We start from the raw sequence: 7,866 nt of genomic DNA, 5'->3' as shown, positions 1-7,866 counted from the left end.
GGTTTTTGGTTTTATACCTTTTTTCCCAAATCAAACTTAATTAGATTTTTCTTTTATACCTTTCCCCCCCCCCCCCAATTTTCTAGTTTCAACTTATTTTATCTTCTTCAGATCCAGATTCATTCCATTATGTTTTCCATAGTTTTAGTAACATATTTTTATCAAACAAACAATTATGTAAAATAAAACAAAAGGTTTCGTTGGTTATGAAAATTTATAATTAAGTTATGAAAATTAAGGTTAGTTTTATGTTTGATTAAATGTTAAAAATTAAAAAAAATATATATATATACAAAATATAACATAAGTTTATTTAGAAATTATAATATTATTTCTAGTAATTAAAAATAAATTTAAAAGTGGTGGGTGTAGATCAATTAGGTGAGGCTAAAAATCACTTCCCAAATATGAATTTGTATAGTTATATCTATCTAGAGGGTATTGCCTTTGCCTATTGAATGCTATATGAAGCAGCATAGTGTTTCTAAAGAAGAGGCAGTTAAAGTGATTCAGGAACATGTTGCGAACGCATGGAAAGATGTGAAGGAGGAAATGCTCAAACCAACTAGTGTATCAATGCCTTTGCTTGAGCAAGTTGTTAATTATTTGCGTGAAATTCATGTTTTCTACAAAGGATGGCTTTACGGAGACTCTTAAGTTTAAATACCAAGTTGCATTATTGCTCACAAACCCTGTGCCTCTTCAAAAGAGTAGCTCTATATCCACTAATTAGATGTATATGTTTGTGGAGTTAATGGGAGTCAAAATTATGTCTTTAACCAGGATTGAATTATATTAATTCTCTCAATTTTGTTACGCCGAAGTATCAAATCCCGATATGTACTAGAGATCAGATATCAAATACGTAGCCATTTCATATTACATATAGCAAATCTTTAAAATACAAATTTCACACTAACTCACATTCTAACTTCGACAAGTGCAATATTTATTTGCGCGTTGAGACATATATAAAGTCCAGGAGTTCCTCTCAGCCATACTTTTAATATATATGTATATATATATAACGACATGACAGAGCGACGTTGCAAAGCTTCACCATCGTACAACCTCCACAATTTGCAACTCTTGATACTACCGTCAAACATGACTGTATTTATTTGTCCGTGACTTCGTCTGCAAAATTGATAATTGCCAAGGATGAGCTGCCAAATTGGTAATCTAATGTGACAGAATGATAAAAGATGAATGAAACTTTAAAGTATTTTAACTAATGTGAAAAGGATGATATCAAATGTATACCAAATAATTTAAAATGTGCAGTGCTCATGGCTGATTCAACTCCGTAAAGACTACGATTTGAGGCTATGCAACAGCAACAGGTGATGGATGATAAGGAATGGGAATGAGGCAGAGATCATCTTTTCTTCTAACTGTAACACAAAAGGACTCGCTCATGTCCAAATCTTCAGGCTTCATTCCATCAGGAAGTTTCCAATCAAAATGATAAAGATACATTGCGAGAGCAAGCTCAACATTGGCCAGACCAAATATAGATCCTGGGCACATCCTCCTTCCAGAACCAAATGGGAGGTATTCAAATTTTGTTCCTTTAAAGTCAAGAGAACCATCAAGGAACCTCTCTGGAATAAAGCTCTCCGGGTCAGTCCAATAGTTTGGATCTCTATTAATTGCCCATGTGTTAACAATCACTTTGGTTTTGGCAGGTATGATGTATCCATTGATCTCGCATTTCTCTGAACTCTCTCTTGGAAGTAAAGGAGGAGGATGTAATCTCAGAGTCTCTTTTATAATTAGCTTCAAGAATTTGATTTCTTCAATGGCCTTTCATCAATTTTCCCTCTTCTATTAAAAACTTCCCTCACCTCAGCTTGTGCCTTTTCCATGAGTTTTGGTTTTCTGAGCATCTCACACATTGCCCAATCGGTTATTGTAGAAGATGTCTCACTGCCAGCACTAAAAATATCCTGGAAATTAAAAAATTTATACAAGAAACCAGAGTTAAAACAAACCTAAGACTTGTTCTAACAAAAATAAACATGCCGTGAGTTGTTAAATACATACAAAAATGATCGCTTTGATGTTCTCGGTAGATAAGGAAAATTGAAGATCACCTCCATTCTCTTGAACTTTCAAGAGAACATCAACCAGATCTTTCTCTCCTTCATTCTTGTTGGAAATCTTATGTTCATTGATGATGTTCTCAAGTATGCTATCAGATTCTTGATGCAGCTTCTCCATTTTTGACTTGATTCCACTAACCGATTGAAGAAATTTGACTGAAGGAAACAGATCCGCAATGTTAAAACCTGTCAGCAACTTTGAACTTTCCTTCATAACAGATATGAACAATTCTTTGTCTTTGCAGTTTCTGCCAAAAGCTGCCCTTGAAGTAATACCATATGTTGATGAGAAAATTATCTCGGTGAGGTTAACCACTGATCCTGCATCTGAAGCAATCGAATTGATGATATTAGACATCTCTTCGTCTCTTAAAGATCGGCACGATTGGACTCTTTTCGCGCTCAAAAACTTCAATGTACAGATTTTCCTTAGTTTCCTCCAGTAATCACCATACGGCGAAAAAACTACATCATCATTGGACAATATAGTTGCTGCTAGATTGTAAGGCCTTGATGCAAATGTAACGTCATGGATTTTGATCACTTGTTCAGCAAACTCTTGAGAAGAACAACAATAGTGGAATTTTCTCCAAGCTGAAGGTGCATATAACGGTCCATATTTCTTTGCCAATTCTCTTAGTCCACGATGCGGTAGAGCCCCAACAGCTGCAAACTGGTGCAAATTTCCAATAATAGGTAATTTCCATGGCTCTGGGGGTAGATTAGAAGTGTTTGCATAGTTGGTTTTGAATCTTTTTACTATTTTCAAAACCATGAAGATAAAGAGAAGAAAGTTGAGAAGAATTGAGAAGAAGGGGAGTATGAGCTCCATTTGACTAAGATAGAGGATTATACTAATTTTGGCCTGTCAATGAACTCCATCTATTTCATTAACTTATATTGATGTCTGAACCTCGGGAAATTTCATAAAAATAAAATAAAATAAATAATAAGAATAATAATTCTGATGAGTTTTGTCCCTTAATAACAGAGCATCTTCTCAATTCGATACTGTTTTAATTCATTAAATAATATCGTTAGTTGGATTTTTAGACTTATCGTTTACTATAAAACCAACACATTTATCATAAAAAATAATCAATTAATGTATAACAAAACACGGTCTCTATCTATTGTCTACAAACGAAGTTGAAATCTTTTGCGGCCATTATTACTTAATATCTATATTTATAAGATGTTCATTCGGGTGAGAGTTGACAAAATAAATAATGAAGAGAGCATAATAGAAATCCACGTTTTGGTAAGCATAAAAAGGTTGAAGATGCTTTCATGGAAAAACGTCTAACCTTATTCAAATTTGTCTTTCCTGAAACTTGAACGTAGAATAATCTTGTTTTAGTATCTGAAGTCTTCTCCATTTTGACTTGTTGTGAAGACATAAGATACAAGTTGAGCACAAATTGGTCAAATGTTTACTGACAGATCACCTTTTTTTACCATTGCTCCGTATTATCAATTCCCAATGGGTATAAGCATTCAACATCATTTTAAGAACATTTGTGACCCTATACAAGAGCTACTTTAGGAGTCTTCTAATAATTTAAACAAATATTAAATAAATTATTTCAAATTTATTTTTTCTTGCCTTTTAAGATGCAAAATCACAAATTATATAAATTTTTGTATTCAAGTTTAGAAACCAAATCCTTTTCAATTGATAATATAGCCAAATTACCTAATCTTTCTTGTGACATTGTTGAAAGCAAATAAGATTTTATTAACTTTAATTTTGAAAAACTTCTTTCTGAAGCTACAATAACAAGAATAGTTAATAGTATTCTATAAGCTATCCATGCATTTGGAAAAGAATTCACATTTTTTATAAAATCTAGTATCTCACTACAAGAAAAATGGCTTTCAGCGTCTAGCAAAATTAGACGCCGATAGTAAAATTTAGATGTTAAATGTCTTGCACGTCTAAATTTCATAGTCACCATATAGTTGTAGAATTGCTGTTGCAGAAAGTATGGGCGTCTAAATAGTAGGTTAGACGCATAAATTTTTTTTTTAGCAACTAGAAAATTAGTTACTAATTGCTTATTGAAATAGTCCTCTAACTTAGATGCTAAATGTGTGAGGGTAATTTGATAAAATATGAAGATTAGTTGAAGAATGTACCTTTTAGTGACTAAAAAGTAGTCGCGAATGCAACAAAAATTAGACACTGAAGGTGTAAGGACAATTTCGTAAAAGTGTTTCGCGACTATTCTATTAGTGGACGAATGTATCTTTTAGTGACCAAAAATTGGTGGCTAATTTCAATAATTTTAAACGCTGAATGTGGAATCCAAATATGGTAAATTACTTTATGCTACTATGAAATTAGTTGCAAGATGTGTTTTTTTTATGAGAAAATAATTAGTGGCAAAAGCATTTTGTTTTTAGTTGGGAAATGTATATGCCCAATTTGGTTTCTTACATTTTGTAACTAATGATTTAGTCATTAAAATTAATTTTTTGCATCTAAATAATATGGTAACCGATTGTATATGAGTTTTGGAAACTAATTATTTTAGTTAGGTATTATTGATTAGTCTTGGATGCTATATTATTTGTACAACTAATATTTTAATAGCTAATTGGTTAACATTTAAGAGCATTATATTTGTTTTTTGTAAATGACCTAGTTTATACATTCAACATCAACAAAATAATTGTGACACAATATAAAAATTTGATCACTAACATCAACTAAAATATATATATATATAGTCCATACATGGATTTTTATGCATGATGAGCAATAAAAATCCAAAATGCACTATCATGTGTGCATAACCAAAAAACAAAGCATGCACCCCACATTTTCATCAGTATCTATCTACCTATGCATAACTCTAACAAACAAAGTGCCCACCCTATATCTTGCTACCGAGTCATCGAGAATGCAATATTCTGGTTGAAGCAGGAAGCTTTACCAAGCACTTCCTCACATGTTTCAGCTTCAGATCTTTCACTTTTGCGCACCTAGGTTTCCTCTTGCATCTCAATCATTTTCTCTTGCCGTCAATTCATACCATAAGCAATAAGTCCAGCAAGAATTTGGGATTCAATAGATACAATATAATAACATTTAACACCATTCATTGAATGCATATAGTAGGAACACCTCATATGCATCTCATCCATTCTCTATGGTGCAGTCAATAGTTGAGGTTTAACATGCCCAAACTTATACAATAGTTAATTAAATATTCAGTGTTTATATGAATTATATGCATAATGTCTCATCCTCTTCTTCAACATCAACATCAGTAAGAAATTAAGAAGAAAATCAGCCTTCTATATTGGATTTACTTTCTATTTCAGATCTCCTCCAACATGAATGAAATTTATAGGTCAATTAATCATGATTCAACTGAGTTTTATTTCTTTTTTGTTTTTTGTTTTTTGTTTTTTTTTTGGCTATATAGGGAACACTCTAAAACAGACAAAGTTTTCATTTATTTAGCATTGTCAAGAGAACCGCAGGAAAAATAGCACAGAGACAGCAGCAAAACAGCAGAAGAAAAGCAGGAAAATAGTAAGAGAACAACAAGAAAATAGCAGTAAGAACAGCAGAGAGATAGCAACAAAACAGCAACAATACAGTAGTGAAACAGCAATGAACACATTAATGAAATAGCAGCAAGACAGCATCGTCAAGGCGTGCAAAAGCACTATCTTTAAGATCATAATTTCGCCCGTACTGGAAGAATCATTGTGGTGCAAAAAGGCTCAACAGTGGATTGACCTCCAAGATACAGTGATGAATCTCCACACTCTAATAGAGATTTAGAACAGTATAATATAAAATAGAAGTGGTGAAGGAGAGCTGGAAGTTATAAAAATGTAGAGGCAAAATGAATTCTCTCAAGTTGGAAAATTGTCTCTACATAAAGGAGAATAAAACACCCCCTTTTATACTTGCCTCTTACATGTAACAGCCAATTTTTTTAATTATTAAGATTGAAACTGCCCAGCCTTTATAACAGCCATTTTTAATTAAAAAAATGAAACTGCCCAGCCATGATTTGAATTGTAAAGTAACCGAAGCAATTGCAATTGCATTCAAGTCATACCAGTCCAAAATTTTAATTACATTCAAATCATAACAGTCCAAAAATTTAATTAAAAAATTGTTATTTTGAAATATCATAACAGTCCAGCTATGATAACAATCCCCCACATATTTCAAAATAACCAATCACCACTGATTATAGAATTTAATGTTTATGAGTTGGTGTCTTTCAGACTATGAACCAATCATTGAGTAACTAAACGTGAGTTACATAAATTTGGTGAAACTAAGTTTCTATGAACAAATTTTTTTTTGATGTAATTCAGAGGATTAGTTCCTCACACTAAATTCTTAATATTGTATATTGTTCTGCAGTTTAGCACTTTATGGCCCTGTGCTAGCCTGGATTTCATGAGTGCTCTAGAGATGCCTGCCTAAGCTCTCACAGGAATCGATCCAATTCCACACTCACATAGGTGAACCTTCATAAGGTGTGAATTGCAGTTTTTCACACCACTATTTATGTTGGCTATGGATTTCATTAAGAGTAATTTTACTCAACCTTATTCACTGCAATCAGTATTATCTCGCCATAGGGAGGACTTTCTATAGAAAAAATTCAATAATACTTAACAAGACAACAAGTGACTTGTTATTACCCTTCTGAACCTACTTCCTGGGATATCCAATCACATAGGTAGGGTTACCATCACTCTTGCCTTATGCTTTAGGCATAAGTCTCACCCCCCTCGAAATGTATTCCATTAACCTCCTACTTAGTGGTTTAGTCAGAGGATCGGCCAAATTTAACTCTAACTTCACAAAATCTAGGCTCACTACCCTAGATTCTAGCAGCTACTTTATAATGTTATGTCTTATCAGGATATGTCTTCTTTTCCCATTATAAATTTTGCTCTTTGCTCTCACTATTGCGGCCTGATAATCACAATGGATTGATACTGAAACAGGAGGGTGAGTTTCAATGGGAAGATATGCTAAGAAATTCCTTAACCACTCAGCCTCAGAACTTGCCTTTTCTAAGGCGATAAGCTCAGACTGCATGGTAGACCGAGCCATGCAAGTTTGCTTGGAAGAATTCCATGACACAGCACCTCCACCAAGTGTAAAGATATAACCACTTGTGGATTTTATTTCATCTAAATTTGATATCCAATTGGCATCAGAATATCCTTCTAATATAAGTGGTGTACTTCCAAACGTTAGCCCATAATAAATGGTGCCCTTCAAATATCTAGCAACTCTGTCTAATGCTATCCAATGACTCTTATCAGGATTATGAGTATACCTACTCAATCTAGTGACAACATAAGCAATATTAGGCCTCATACTATTCATTAAGTACATAAGGCTACCAATGATTTGGGCATATCTATTTTGACTCACATTGTGTTGTGTATTTTTCTTGAGTTGAGTATTTCCATCATAAGGAGTTGAGACGGGTTTACTATCTAAACACCCAAATTTTCTGAAGAAATTTTCAACATAGTGTTGTTGTGATAACTTAAGACCATCATTTATCTTAATGATTTTAATCCCAAGAATAACATTTGCCCCTCCCATATCTTTCATATCAAAATTTGAGCAAGAAACTTTTTAGTCTTAATAATCACATCCATATTATCAACAAATATTAACATGTCATACATAGAGACATATTATCACATAAGTGTTGTCTTCAAATGATTTAGAATATACACATTTATCTTAATCATTAATTGT

General features: G+C 33.0%; 1 pseudogene; it reads right to left on the bottom strand.

Moving 5' to 3' along the window:
* Nucleotides 1–1,326: 1,326 nt before the first annotated feature.
* On the bottom strand, nucleotides 1,327–2,937 carry LOC116119556 (annotated as a pseudogene).
* Between the last annotated feature and the right edge of the window lie 4,929 nt (nucleotides 2,938–7,866).

The sequence above is a fragment of the Pistacia vera genome, unplaced genomic scaffold (genome assembly GCF_008641045.1).
Source record: "Pistacia vera cultivar Batoury unplaced genomic scaffold, PisVer_v2 Contig896, whole genome shotgun sequence".
Taxonomy (NCBI): Eukaryota; Viridiplantae; Streptophyta; class Magnoliopsida; order Sapindales; family Anacardiaceae; genus Pistacia; species Pistacia vera.
This window is presented reverse-complemented; position numbering and strand designations above follow the sequence as displayed.